We start from the raw sequence: 14,200 nt of genomic DNA, 5'->3' as shown, positions 1-14,200 counted from the left end.
GGGAACTTATTTATTGAGAGGTGACTCGTTTGCTGTTATATATTAAGTGTAGATATAGGAGCATAGAGTAGAGAGGGAAGGAGTAGGAAGGGTCTTTTATATAAAGAGCCCTGTTGTAAGAGTATACGATTATCAGGTGTAAGGCCTATCAACCGGGTAAGATACAAGGCTTAATGATGGGGAGAGAAAGGATCAATGTATTGTCTCAAGTTGCAAGACTAACTCTTACAGGAGGAACAGGATCCTAAGGATCTAGGGGTTCTTATACTTAGGTATAGGACCCTATATCTACTCGAACCGAGTACTAAGCCGATTACGAATTAACCCCACTATAACCCCGGGACGTGAATAACGTGCTTAGGTAAATAACCGAGTATCAGAATTGAAAGGACCTTTATCCTTTACAATTATCCTCCCTCTCCTATATAGATATCCCTATCTACGCCTAAAATAGACTTATTAAAGTAGTATACTTTCTTTATCTAGTAGACCCTAGTTCTAATAGGATTTTCGAGGCTAGCTCCTTTGTAAATAAAGGCTCTCTATTTTTATCTCTATTAAGAATTTATATTTAAGGGGGATTTGTAATTATAATTCTATACTATAACTATCTTTCTATTATACCTCTAATTTCTTATCCTAATCCTATTTAGTTAAAATATATATAGTGTATAAAGTATTTATACACTAGTATTAATAGTTAGGATATAGTAGATACTAGTAAACCGATATCGATCTAGTGTTTCCTTAGGACTACTAATTCGAAGAAATACTAGTAATATATCGAATAATATAATATATATAAGTGTCCTACTAAGGGAATATAGAGGGACACTTACAATCTAGTATCGATTCTAGACTAGGCTAAGTAGCTATACTCCCCTAATAATAGATATCTCTTATAAAATACTAACTTCTTAGAGGCTATAAATAAGGGGGTTCTCTAATTAGTTAAGGACTTTATAGTAGTATATTAAGCCTATAGGTCTATATATAGTTTTAGGAGTAATATTAAAGTAGATAAGGGGGATATATATAATTAGGTACTATACTATTTTAGGTATATATCACTAATATTTTAGTAGCTAATCTATATTTCTTATTAATAATTTTTAGAGGTTTATTATATAATATACCTAAATCCTTATTATTAACCCTTATAAAGTATAATACTAAGGTAGTAGTACTATTATTATATTAAGTCTAGATAATATTTATAGCTAGGGGATAATAGATATATATTATAGATCTAGGTAAAGTATAATTTCCTAGATTTAGTCTAGGAAGCTAGTATTAGTATATATAATCCTATATTAGGTCTCCCCCTAGTAATATATATTACTAGTCTTAAGTAGTCCTTTCTAGTTTTATTATTTAAACTATAGGTAGTAGAGAGCATTTTAGTAGTAGTCTATTCTTATTTTAATAGGGTAATAGTTTTTAAGGGTTTTAATAGAAATAGTAGATATAATATTTATTATATTATATCCTTTATTATAGCTTCCTTTTTTATAGCTTTAGTTATATTATTATAGATAACCTAGGTTTATTTATCTTTTCTTCTTAGGTCTATATTTTTCTTATTTATTTAATACCTTACTTTATTTTAATCTACTACTTTATTATAGAATTACCTTCTTTTTAACCCCTTTTTATACTTATATTAGTATTAAATTAGTATCTCTAATTATACCTTCTATTTATAACTCTCCTTATAAGCTAGTATAGCCTATCCTATAGTAGTTTATATAGTATATAATATACTTATAGGTATCTCTTTAGGAGTAGACTAATACTAATTTATAGTCTCTCTAGGTTTTTTTAGTCTATTACTTTACTAAGACCTATAATAGTAAGAATTACTAGTATTATAATTAGCTATATAAGCCTTATAAGTTAGTAAGTGACCTATTTTATTCCTACCTATAAGCATAATAGTAATTGTAAGATATATATTTATATACTATGGTGTGTGAGGATAAGATATATATTTTACCGGTAGTATCTAAGAGAACCTTAGATATATTATTTACGGTAAACTATATTATGACTCACAATATATCGCCATAAATCTAGGATATCATAATGAAGTCATTCTATTATTAATGACTTTCTATGATATTCTATACTGCTAGAGCTTGCCTATATAAGGAATGAAGGATTCCTAGCTAGAAAATAATTATTCAATACAACTTTTCTTACCTCGCACCTATTATTATCTACTTAAGCTAAGTATAAACCTTTCTATATCTTATATAATACAATATTATATAAGATAAAGCTTACCTAATACACCTTCCCCTACAAAATATTATAACCTACTATTAGGCTATAATATTATTTCTGCTAAAGTGCTCACACTACCCTATTTTAGTACCTAGTTATACTAATTCTACTTAATTTTATAGGTCCCTAAGGGTATTAAGGGAAACTATTTTAAGCTATTAGCCTATCTTTCTTAGGTAGAGTTATTTTAGTTAAATATAGCTAGTAGATATAGCCCCTCTTTAGATATATTTATAGATAAGGAGGCTACTAAATTACTCCTACCTTATAAGTTTATTATAGCTATTATAGACACTATATAGTACCTTATCGCTAGCTTTAATAATTTTATTAAGGCCTATCGCTAGGCTTATAGATTAACTAGGGTAAATATTACCTAGGTATATATGTTACGCACTGGCTAACTGGTCACGGTTAGGTTAGGCGGTTCAGGGTATAGTTACCTTAATACACCTCGGGTTTCCCACGTCAACGATACGTCTGTCGTCACTGAGCTGTTGCCTTATCCGTAGGCCTTACGGTAGCCTAAGTCCCTAGAAGTTGTGTCGAGGAATCGATGCTAGGTAGAGCGCTGAGTAGATCTATACTGGGGTATTGGTCTGGCTCGTAGTGTTTGTCAAGTTATATCTTAGTCAAGAGTCGTAAGTCCGTATAGGTATATATAAGTAACAATATAGGATTAAAGACAAAGAACTAGACTAAGTATATAAATAAACGTCCTTATATATCCTCCTATCTTCCTAGGGGTAGTTAGGTAGATAGTAGCTTGGTAGATTTATCTTAGCGGAATCTATTGTCCTACCGTCGACCGGTCTACTACCTATATAATCACGTAACACGATTTCTGGTTAGCCGGGGTGTCCTTTGTATATAATCTAGGTTGATTGGCTCTCGATGGCCTATAATACTGGTAGGGTAGTTTGGGTCGTTAGGTACCTAATAGGTCCGTAATATCACCTCCTCCTTCCTAGGAGTTTCGTCCTCGAAGCTTATAAATCCGTGGTCCCCCCTTTCCTTCGGTGAGTCAGATTTCCTGTCCTTCCTATCCCGTTATACCTAAACGTAAGGCTAATTCTATCTTGGAAAGTACTCCTAAGCTCCCTCGTGATTCTTTAGTTACTTATCGCACGCAAGTGGACTATATTAAGGCGAATAGTTTTGTGACTGCTATTCCTTGTGGTTACTACCTTGGTTTAGGTATATCTTACGTGATAGATCGTTCTCGTCGTTATTCTAAGTGTGCTACCTATATATAGGTAGGTAGGTTATATAAATAAGATTTCTACACTTCTTGTGAGTAGGATCTATTACGTAACGCTAAAGATAAACTTTCTATTAATATTAAAAAGAATAAAAGTAAGCTCGATTTACTAGAGCCTAAGTTATCTACACTATAGTCTTATCTTATAGAGTTATACCAAAAATTACTAAATAAACAAAAACAATATTAAGAGGCTATATCGCGTTAGTGATAGTTAAGAAAATAAATAGCTTTCTTAAAATAAAAGGGTTTTAAAATATTAGAGTATAATACTAAGCTTCTTTAAATTCTCGATGAAAAATATTTATCCCCTAAGTAGCCTTCCTCCCCTACTCTTGATCTAGAGTAGTTAGCCGCTACTACCGATCATCCTAACTTCGATCGGATATTGTTAGAGATCGTTAGTCTCCCTTCTTCTTTCTAGGATTCCGAGTCTTCCTTACCTCTTGTAGTTCCGGAGTTCGCTTTACCTTCTAGTAGTATTGTTAAACGAGCTAGTGGTAGCCCCTTAAATTCGCGATAGGTTCCTATATATTTTCTAAGGTAGGGTAACCTTTCTATTATACTAGTAATTATTACTAACTATTGTACTATCGGTCTACTAGGATATATTCGACTTTATATTCTTCTTCGGTTTCTATATTGAGTTCTATATCGGTAGCGATTTTGGTATTGTTTAACGCGGGTTCGAGTAATAAGATATAGAATACTAGGTGATATTTTTGTATACTATATAGGAGTTTTAACCGATAATTGACTTATCCTATTTTTTTGTCGATTTTAAAGGGTCCTAATCGTAGATAGTCGAGTTTGTCGCTTAGTTATTTTGTTTTGATATTTCGTTGTAGTAGGTAGACCTTTTCCCCCTTTTTTAGGTCTAGCCCTCCTTTATACTAGTTATTGTAGTATTTCTTTATTTAGAGGTTAACGAAATCGATATCCCGGGATAGCTATAGGTAAAGCTATTTAAGTTCGGTGGCTTTAAGTCTTACTAACTCGGCTATAGCTACCTATCCTTGTGGGGTTCTAATCACCCTTAGGTAGTACCTAAAATTTGCGTAAAATAGTGATTCGTTGGTTATTATATATATAGCGTTATTATATACTAATTACGCTATTAGTAGTAGTCCTACCTAATTATCTTGTTGGTAGTTTACGTAGTGTCTTAGGTACTACTTTAGTGTTTAGTTCACTCTCTCTATCTATCTATTGGTTTGTGGGTAATAGGCTATTAATATTCTTAATTTAATACCTAGTTAATCCGCAAAAGATTGCTATATATTAGAGGTAAATAATTTGTCTCTGTCCGATATAATTTTAGTTAGTAGTCTATAGTTAGTAACTATATATCGTAAGACAATATTAGCTATTACGTTGGTAGTAATAGTTTCTATTATTAGAATTATATAAGCGTACTTTATTAGCCTATCGACTATAACCATAATCATATTGTGTTTATTAGAGATTAGTAACTTCGTGATAAAGTCTATTGTAATCTAATCCTATAGTTTCGCGGGAGTCTTGGATAGTTATATTTCTCTATATAGTGTATATTATACTAGCTTATTTCTTTAGTATATATTGTAATTCTTGATATAGAATCTAACTTTTCGATATATATTTAGAAAATAATAGTTTTGTGAGATATACTTGATAGTCTTTTCTATTCCTATATATCTATAAGTAGGGTTGTTGTGGTGTTTCTAGATCACTTCTTTCCTTATACTTAAGGGTATATAGATTAGTCTATATATTAGGATGGTTCCTTCCTGATTTCTAACTAACTTACTATTATCTCCGGCTAATTCTTGGATTTAGTCTTTTTCTGCTTCTTACTTAATCCTCTAGATTAGTTTATTGTCCTATAGTTCTAGCGTGGTGGCTAGTATTTATCGATTGTATAAGATTGTTCTATCTAAATTTTGTTTTAGGATAGTGGGTTCCGCTACTTTGGTTCCTAACTTATAATCTAGTTATCTACTAAGAGTGTCTACTTAGCTATTCTCTATTCTCTTATAGTGTTCGATTTTAAAATTATATTGTACTAGGGTTTTAGCCTATTATACTTATCGTTAGGTAAGCACTTTTGTTATAGTAAAGAATATAAGGTTTTTATAGTCTAATCGGACCACCACTATATATTTAGCTCCTTTAAGGTATACTCTCTAGACTTAAAAAGCTGACACTATAGCTAAGAGTTCCTTATTATATATATTATAGTTAAGCTCTGCCGAGATTATTTTTCTAGACTAGAATACCACTAGTCGGTACTTCCTGTTTATCCCTAGCTAGGTGAGTCTTACTCCTAGGGCGTAATCTAATATATCTATTTCTATAACAATAGGTTGTTTATAGTCGAATATAGCGACAATAGTTCCTTAAGCGAATAGCCTTTTGAGCTTATTAAAAGATTACTCTACTTATTTATCCTATAAGAAGGGCTATTCCTTCTTGGTTAGCCGATATAGCCCTATAGCTATATTAGTGTATCCGTCGATAATCTTCCGGTAATAGTTAGCTAGTCTAAGGAACTATTATACTTCCTTAATGTTTTTAGGCGTTAGCTAATCTATAATACTTCTAACTTTGTCTTCCTCTATTCCTAGTCTATCGGGACTAATATAATATCTAAGGAACGTGGTTTCTTATATATAAAACTTATATTTCTTAAGTTTAAGGGTAACTTCTACTTCCCTTAGCTTTTATAGTACCTTCCTATTATACTATATATATTCCTCTATAGTCTTAGAGAACACTAAAATATTATTAAGATAGGCGATAACGAAGATATCTAAGTATTCTTCGAGTACCTTAAAGATAAATCGCTAAAATATAGTAGGTGCGTTAGTGAGGCTAAATAGTATTACTTAGTATTTATAGTGTCCGAACTTAGTTCTAAAAGCTATCTTCTATTTGTGTCCTAGCTTAATCCTAATATAATAGTAAGTATTAGTGATATCGTACTTCGTAAAGTATTTTACCCCTCCGATCCTACCCTATATCTCGTGAATAAGTGGTAGCGGGTATCGGTCCTTGATAGTGATCGAATTTAAATATCGATAGTCTACACAAAGTCGTAACTATCTATCTTTCTTAGGTACAAAGATAATCGGGTATCTAGCTAGTGATTTCGAGGCTCGGATATAACCTTTCTTTAGGTTATTGTCGATATATTCCTTAAGTATATTGGATTCTTTCTACGATAATTAATAGATAGGCTTAAAGGTTGGTTTAGAGCCTTCTATAATATTAATTTTGTGGTCGAATAGACTATACTTAGGTAGTTTACCCTCCTCTAGTGGGGTAAATACGTTCTAGTAATCCTTATACTCTTCTAGAATCTAGGGTTTACTATTAGTTGTGTATAGCTTTTCGCTTTTAATAAGTATATATTCTAACAATTCTTGGTTAGATATATCTAGTACTTATTTAGTGGCTATAGGGGTTTTATCCTATCTTATTATAGGTCGTTTCCTAATTCGTGATCGATTATAGGGTCCCTATTCGATATACCTATATCTATTAAATTCGATAGTTTCCTTCTACTAGTTAATACTAGGGTTATACCTTTAGAGCTATAGTATACTAAGAACGATATTATAGTTCCCGATAGCTAGAATATTAAACTTAATATTTTCTAGGTACTAGTTAATATTTATACAAAGTGTTATAGTTTCTTTAGTTACTCCTCCTAAGAGTATTTCTCTATCTAGTCTGCTGACTAGGATTGTGTAAGGTAATCCTTAGGTTTAAATTCTTTGTTCTTCCTAGAATATTAGGCTTATAAAGTTATTCGTGGCCCCTAAGTCAATAAGTGTCTAGGCTTTTCCGGTAGGTAACTCTATATAGAGTTTAATATAGGTTCCCAATATTATCGCGGCGAGATATTTAGTTAGCTAGTTCCGATAATCATATATTTATCGCCTATCGTACTAAATTCCTTGGTATTCTTTTCGCTATTATAGTCTCTTTATCCACGCTAGTGGCCTTGGTTCGATACCTAGATCTAACTTACCGGACCTATAAATTGTGTATAGTTCGTCGTAGTATATCACGCTAGCTATCCTACTATACTCTAGGTATTGTGTATATCCTCTATATATATAAGCGGAATCGTTATAAGGGTATCCTATTAGATTGTTTCTATTTATAATATTAAGTATCCTTCCTTCTAACGTATCGACCTAACTCTATTCTTAGAGGCGGTCCTAAAGCTCTATTTTGGCTTCCCTATAGTTCTATCTATAGTCGTACTTAGGTATTCCTTCTTCTAAGTCTTTGAGTCCCTTAATTAGGATCGCTTAGTTCGTCCTTAGCGGTGTATTAGGCTCTACGCTATAATTAGCCCCTTAGGAGGTCTCTAGGTTCTCCTAGTTTCCTAGGGACGTGACTAGTGTCCCTAGGTAACCCACTTCTTACTCCCGAAAGTTATTACCTATTTCCTAGGAGTCGCTATCTCCTAGGTTTATATACTAGGTCTATCCTTAACTTTCTATTGTGTCCCACTTAATTTCTAGGAATTCCGCTTATAGTCCTTCGGCTAACCTTTTAATATATAGGTTACCGGCTAATATCTCTTCTAGGCTTAGGTTATTCTATCTTACTAAGAGATCTTCTAATAACTTATCAATTAGGTATTCGTTTTCTTATATTATATATAGTTCTTCGTGTGGTACCTATTCGCGCGTTATATATAGTTCTTTACGTAGAGCCTAGTACCTAGGCCTCGGTCTATTAGGTCTCTTATTCTTATATTCTCGAATATAGTGTCCTGGTTTCCTATATATAAAATAAAGGTTTTTCTACTAACGCTCTTTCTACTTATCTTAAGTGGTGTCTAACTCTATCAGTTTTAGGCTATATAGATTGTTATTACGTGGTACTTTCTTATAGTACCTATACTGTCGAAATTGATTAAATCTATATAATTTACCCTTCTTCCACTACTCTATTTCTTATCGCTTATAATATCTCTTATTAATATAGTTGTCAATCTTGACCGCGATAGCGATAAGTTAGTCTAAAGTGTTAGGTCTATCGATTTATACTAGTTTATCCTTAACTTCTAGCTTTAACCCTACTTCGAAGTATAGAATATACACTCGATTAGGTAAGTCTAAGTAGGATATAATCTACTAGAATTCGGAGGCGTAGACTAACGCGCTACCCTACTACTTGATCTTCTGTAATCTTCTTTCGGCTATTTGTTAGGTATCGATATCTCTAAATATTCGTTCTAGGTATTATCTAAAGCTAGTATAGCTTTTGAAGATAGAAGTAGTGGTGAAAGACTATTCTTCCGGTGTCTTTTTATAGTAGTCACGTATATATAGCTCGAGCTAGTTCTAGGCTTATCCGCGTAAGTAAGTGGATATAAAAATCACCTTACTAGCTTTACTAGGTAACTTATCTCGGTTTATATCTAAGTATATATCTATTTACGTAAGGAATCCTCGAAGCTTGGATTAGGTTCCTTCGAAGTATTCTACCTTAGGAAGTTATAGTATACCTACGGTGCTAGCTAGTGTAGATATAATTACCTATTGCTTAAGTTATTTAAGGAAGTCGTCGACTTACCCGAACTTACTACCGTTGTTTACGTCGTGATTATTAATGGCCTATATAGCCTTCTCTAGGTTATATTGTAGATCGGCTAGTTACTTTTCCTATTTCGCGATTGTCTTATCTCTCTTGTTGTCGGAGTCCGGTTCCTCTTTCTTAGGTTGCTAGACCGGAGCCTATGCTGCTCTCTTTTCGATTTGAGATATATTGTCGTTCGTTTAGACTTAAGACTAAGATAGTCTTTAATATATTACGCACTGGCTAACTAGTTATAGTTAGGTTAGGTAGTTTAGGGTATAGTTACCTTAATATACCTTGGGTTTCCTATATTAACGATATATCTATTATCACTAAGCTATTACCTTATCCGTAGGCCTTACGGCAGCCTAAGTCCCTAGAAGTCGTGTCGAGGAATCGATGCTAGGTAGAGCGCCGAGTAGATCTATACTGGGGTATTGGTCTGGCTCGTAGTGTTTGTTAAGTTATATCTTAGTTAAGAGTCGTAAGTCCGTATAGGTATATATAAGTAACAATATAGGATTAAAGATAAAGAACTAGACTAAGTATATAAATAAATGTCCTTATATATCCTCCTATCTTCCTAGGGGTAGTTAGGTAGATAGTAGCTTGGTAGATTTATCTTGGCGGAATCTATCGTCCTACCGTCGACCGGTCTACTACCTATATGATCACGTGACACAATTTCTGGTTGGCCGGGGTGTCCTTTACATATAATCTAGGTTGATTGGCTCTCGATGGCCTATAATGTTGGTGGGGTAGTTTGGGTCGTTGGGTGCCTGATAGGTCCGTAACAATATACCTTTCTTTTAGGTACTTTTACATACACTAATATTTAATAGGAGACTTAGGATACCTATTCCTAGTAGGTATCTAGCTATATTTCACTAGTGGTTCCTAAGCCTACCCTCCCTACCTTAGCTATTAAATTTATAAAATTAGCTAATAAGACTATATAATACCTATAACTCTAGGTAACTAAGGAGACTACTTAGAGCTAGTATACTAGCGTTATAGCCTTCCGCTTAGGTATTTAGGATATTATAGATAATACTAAGGCTAAGGGCCTTAAGGAGGATATAGCCTAGTACCTAGATATCTATATAGATATCTTCCCTCTAAACCCCTATATTTAGGGGTATATTCTTATCCCCTTCTCGCTAGTATTTTAGTAGTATTCTTTAGCGTTTTCTAGGGTTTCTCTATATCTTCTTCTACTTTATCTACTATAGTAAGATAGCCTAGATAATAATTTATAATATTAAACTTTTAGTACTATTCTAGGTTTAGTTTAGTACCCTAATATTAACTAGTCTTATCTTTCTTAGTTTTCTTATATCTTACTATTATTTTTAGTGTATTTATTATATTATCTTCTAGGACCTATTAGTTATATTCTAAGGGCTAGCCTACCTATTTTATAAGGTAGTATAGTTCTCTATTAAACTTCTAGTCTTCCTTAATCTCTTTAACTTCCTATTCGTTATTATTAGCTAACTTAGGTAAGGGTAATTATTCTAGTTCCCTTACCCTTTATTACTATAATTATAGTAGCTAGACTAGGAATATATTATAAATTACTCTATATTCCTCTAGGAGTTAGAGTTAGTATACTTATTTTCCTATATATTTAAGGATTCTAAATAGTCCTACCTATCTTAGGGATAGTTTCTTTATAGTTCCTTCTTTAAGTTATAGGTTTTTTATCGATAGTACCACTAGGTTATTCTATTTAAATAATATTTCCTTATAATATTTATTATAGTAGAGCGCTTATATCTTAGTAGCTTTTCGCTATAATATCTATAGTTTTTCTCGAAACTTCTCTAGCTTTTTAATATAAGATAGTGCTACTAGTATCTCTCTCTCTATACTACTATCCTTAGTATATATTTAAAAGTTTAGGTTAAAACCTAGTAGTGTCTAAAATAGTGATATTCCTATTATAGTGTTAATAGTATTATTATAGGAGAACTCTACTACCTATAGTAGTAAGGGCTATATCTTCTACTAGATATTAATAAAGTAATATAGGTAATATTCTAGGGTTTAGTTTATTTATTCTATTTACCTATTAGTTTAGGGGTAAAACGCTATTAAGAACTATAGTTTTATCTTAGATAGATAGTATAGTTTTAACTAAAATCTACTTATAAAAACTAACCCCTAGTTAGATATAATACTATTTAGTGGTCTAAATCTTAGTTTAACTTTTTAATAGAATAGCTTAGCTAATTCTAAAGTGTCTATTATAGTTAAAACTAGGAAGAAGAGACACTATTTCGAGAAATAGTCTATAACTACTAAAATATAATTAACTATCCTTCCTTCCTAGATCGATTAAGGTAGCCCTATAATAAAATCTATTAATAGTTCTATAAAGGGGTAGGATAGAATTAGTAGTAGTTTAAGCTTACTAAATAGCTTATACTATAGTATTTATATTATTTAGTATATTTTATAGATCTTAATATAGTTTTTAATATCTATTTATATATAAATCTAGTAGTAGTTATATCTAAGTAACTCCTCTATCCTTACCCTACTAAAGTAGCTAGCGGTAGGGTTATTATAGTATATTTATAATAGTTTTATATAAATACCCTCCCTTTTTAGTATATATATTTATCCTTAGTACTATAGTATTCCTAAGGTATTAACTAACTAACCTTTTATACTAGGTTTCTATACTAAGATATCCCTATTTTAGTAGACTATCTCTAGGTCTTTAGCCTATAGCCTTTATACCTACTTAAGAATATCTTTAGTATTATTACTAATAGACTAGATTTCTACTATTATAGAATCCCTAATATTAAATAATATTTTTAGATTATTATATAGTTCTCTCTATTCTAACTAATTATCTACACTAATACTTTCTATATTTATACCTATAGGTATACTAGATCTAGGGTTTCCCTATATAGCTACTTACTTAAATCTAAATTAGAATTCTAAGTTATATTCCCTTAAATTATACTTATAATCTATATCTAGATTTTTAGTTCCTATAATACTTTATATTATAAGGACTAATAGTTCCCTATTACCCCTATAGGTTAGGCTATTATTATCTATAATTTAGTCTTAAATTAGGATTATTAGTTCTATTCCTAAGGCTACTTACTTAGAATTTAGTATTCTAGATAGCCTATCTATAGGGTTTATTTTTCCTAGCCTATACTTTATAATAAAGTTAAAAGGTATTAGGAATATATACTAATATACTTATTATCTATTTAATTTCTACTATATTATAAAGATATATAGATTTATATAATTAGATAGTACTTTAATTAGGTATTTACTCCTATTAAGGTAGTATCTCTAATATTAGAAAGAGTGGATAATAGCGAATAGCTCCTAGTCTAGTATTATATAGTTTAGTTCTATACCTAAGAACTTCCTTAACTAAAAAGTGACTAGATACTATTACCCTTTATTATCTAGTTAAGATAGTACTCTACCTATTCCCTTATTTAAAGTATTAGTCTCTAACTAGATACACTATTCTAGATTAAAATAGTATAGTAGGGCTATAGATTTAAAGGACCCTTTTAGGTATTAGAATACCTCTACTTCGGCTCTATTAAGTTAGACTCTCCCTAGTTTCTTCCTATTTTTTAATCCTTTAAGTATTTTAGTTAAGGGTAGGGAGATATAGGAGTATCCTTTAATAAATCTTCGATAGAAATTATAGAACCCTAAAAATACTTATATATTATAGTAGCTTTTAGGTTCCTCCTAGTCTTAGATAACCTAGATATAACTTTTATCTATTTATATCTCTTTTCTATTAATAATAAAACCTAGAAATTCTACTTCCTTTTAGTAAAAGGTATATTTTAATAGTTTTATATATAGCTCTACTTTTCTTAGCTATTTAAAGACTAACTATAGTACTTTTATATATAATTCCTAATTAGGGATAAAGATAAGGATATTATCTAGGTATACTATATAAATAGTATTAATTAGCCTACTTAGTACTATATAGATATAGCTTTAGAATATAGTAGGGGTATTTAATAAACTAAAAGGTATAACTATATACTTAAAATAGCTATATCTTATTTAAAAAGTAGTCTTCTATTTATCTCCTTCTTATATCCTAATATAATAGTAGGTATCTTTAATATTAACCTTACTAAAGTACTAGGCTCCTAAGAGATAGTCTAGGATTTCTAAGATAAGAGGTAGTAGGTACTAGTTCTTAACTAATACTCTATTAAGACCCTAATAGTCTATATATAGATATAATCCTCTATCTTTCTTTAGGATAAAGAGGATTAGTGTACCTATAGGGCTTTTTAAGGGTTAAATCCTCTTTTTCTTAATATTTTCTATAAGATAGGCCTAGAGCTCTTTTAGCTCTATCCTAGATAGAGGGTAGATTAGCCTATAGGGTAGTATTTTCCCTTCTTTAAGTTTAATAGTATAGTCTAATACTTTAGAGATTAGTAGGGTACCTACCTTCTTATAGTTAAATATATTAAGGTACTATTCTAGCTTAGGGGGTATCTATAATAGATCTAGCCCTAAATTAGTGTTATTTTTATCTAGAAGCTAAACTTCCTTAGGGAGCTTTACTAGGGTATAGATAAATATAGAATTTTTTAATAATTTAGTAAACTAATATAGGTTTACTAATTTAAAAGATTTTACCCTAAACCACTAGTAGTCTACCCTAGGATAAAGAGTAATATTAAAATTATTAATAAAAGTATATAATAGGAGTACTAGGCTTCCTTCTATATATATATCTCTATTAATTCCTATATATAGTCTCTTAATTTCTTTCTTAGTTTCTCTAGAGTCTTTTATTATAAAAGGGACCTAGAATACCCTATATATATATAGTTATTTAGGGGATATACCTTTTAGGGATAGAGAAGAAAATAGGGTAGTAAGTAGTTTTTAGCTATAGGTAAATTCTTTACTAACTATATTATATTCTACTCCTATATCTAGGTCTATATATATTTTAACTCTATCTCTAAGGGTAATTAGTATATAGAGTTATATTATAGTCCTAATTTATAGGTATAGGACTAGTATATTAGGATCTAT

This window comes from Penicillium coprophilum (genome assembly GCF_028826855.1).
Source record: "Penicillium coprophilum strain IBT 35676 chromosome Unknown utg000001l_segment0_segment0, whole genome shotgun sequence".
NCBI lineage: Eukaryota > Fungi > Ascomycota > Eurotiomycetes > Eurotiales > Aspergillaceae > Penicillium > Penicillium coprophilum.
The sequence above is the reverse complement of the archived record's forward strand: the minus strand, read 5'-3'. Positions refer to the sequence as shown.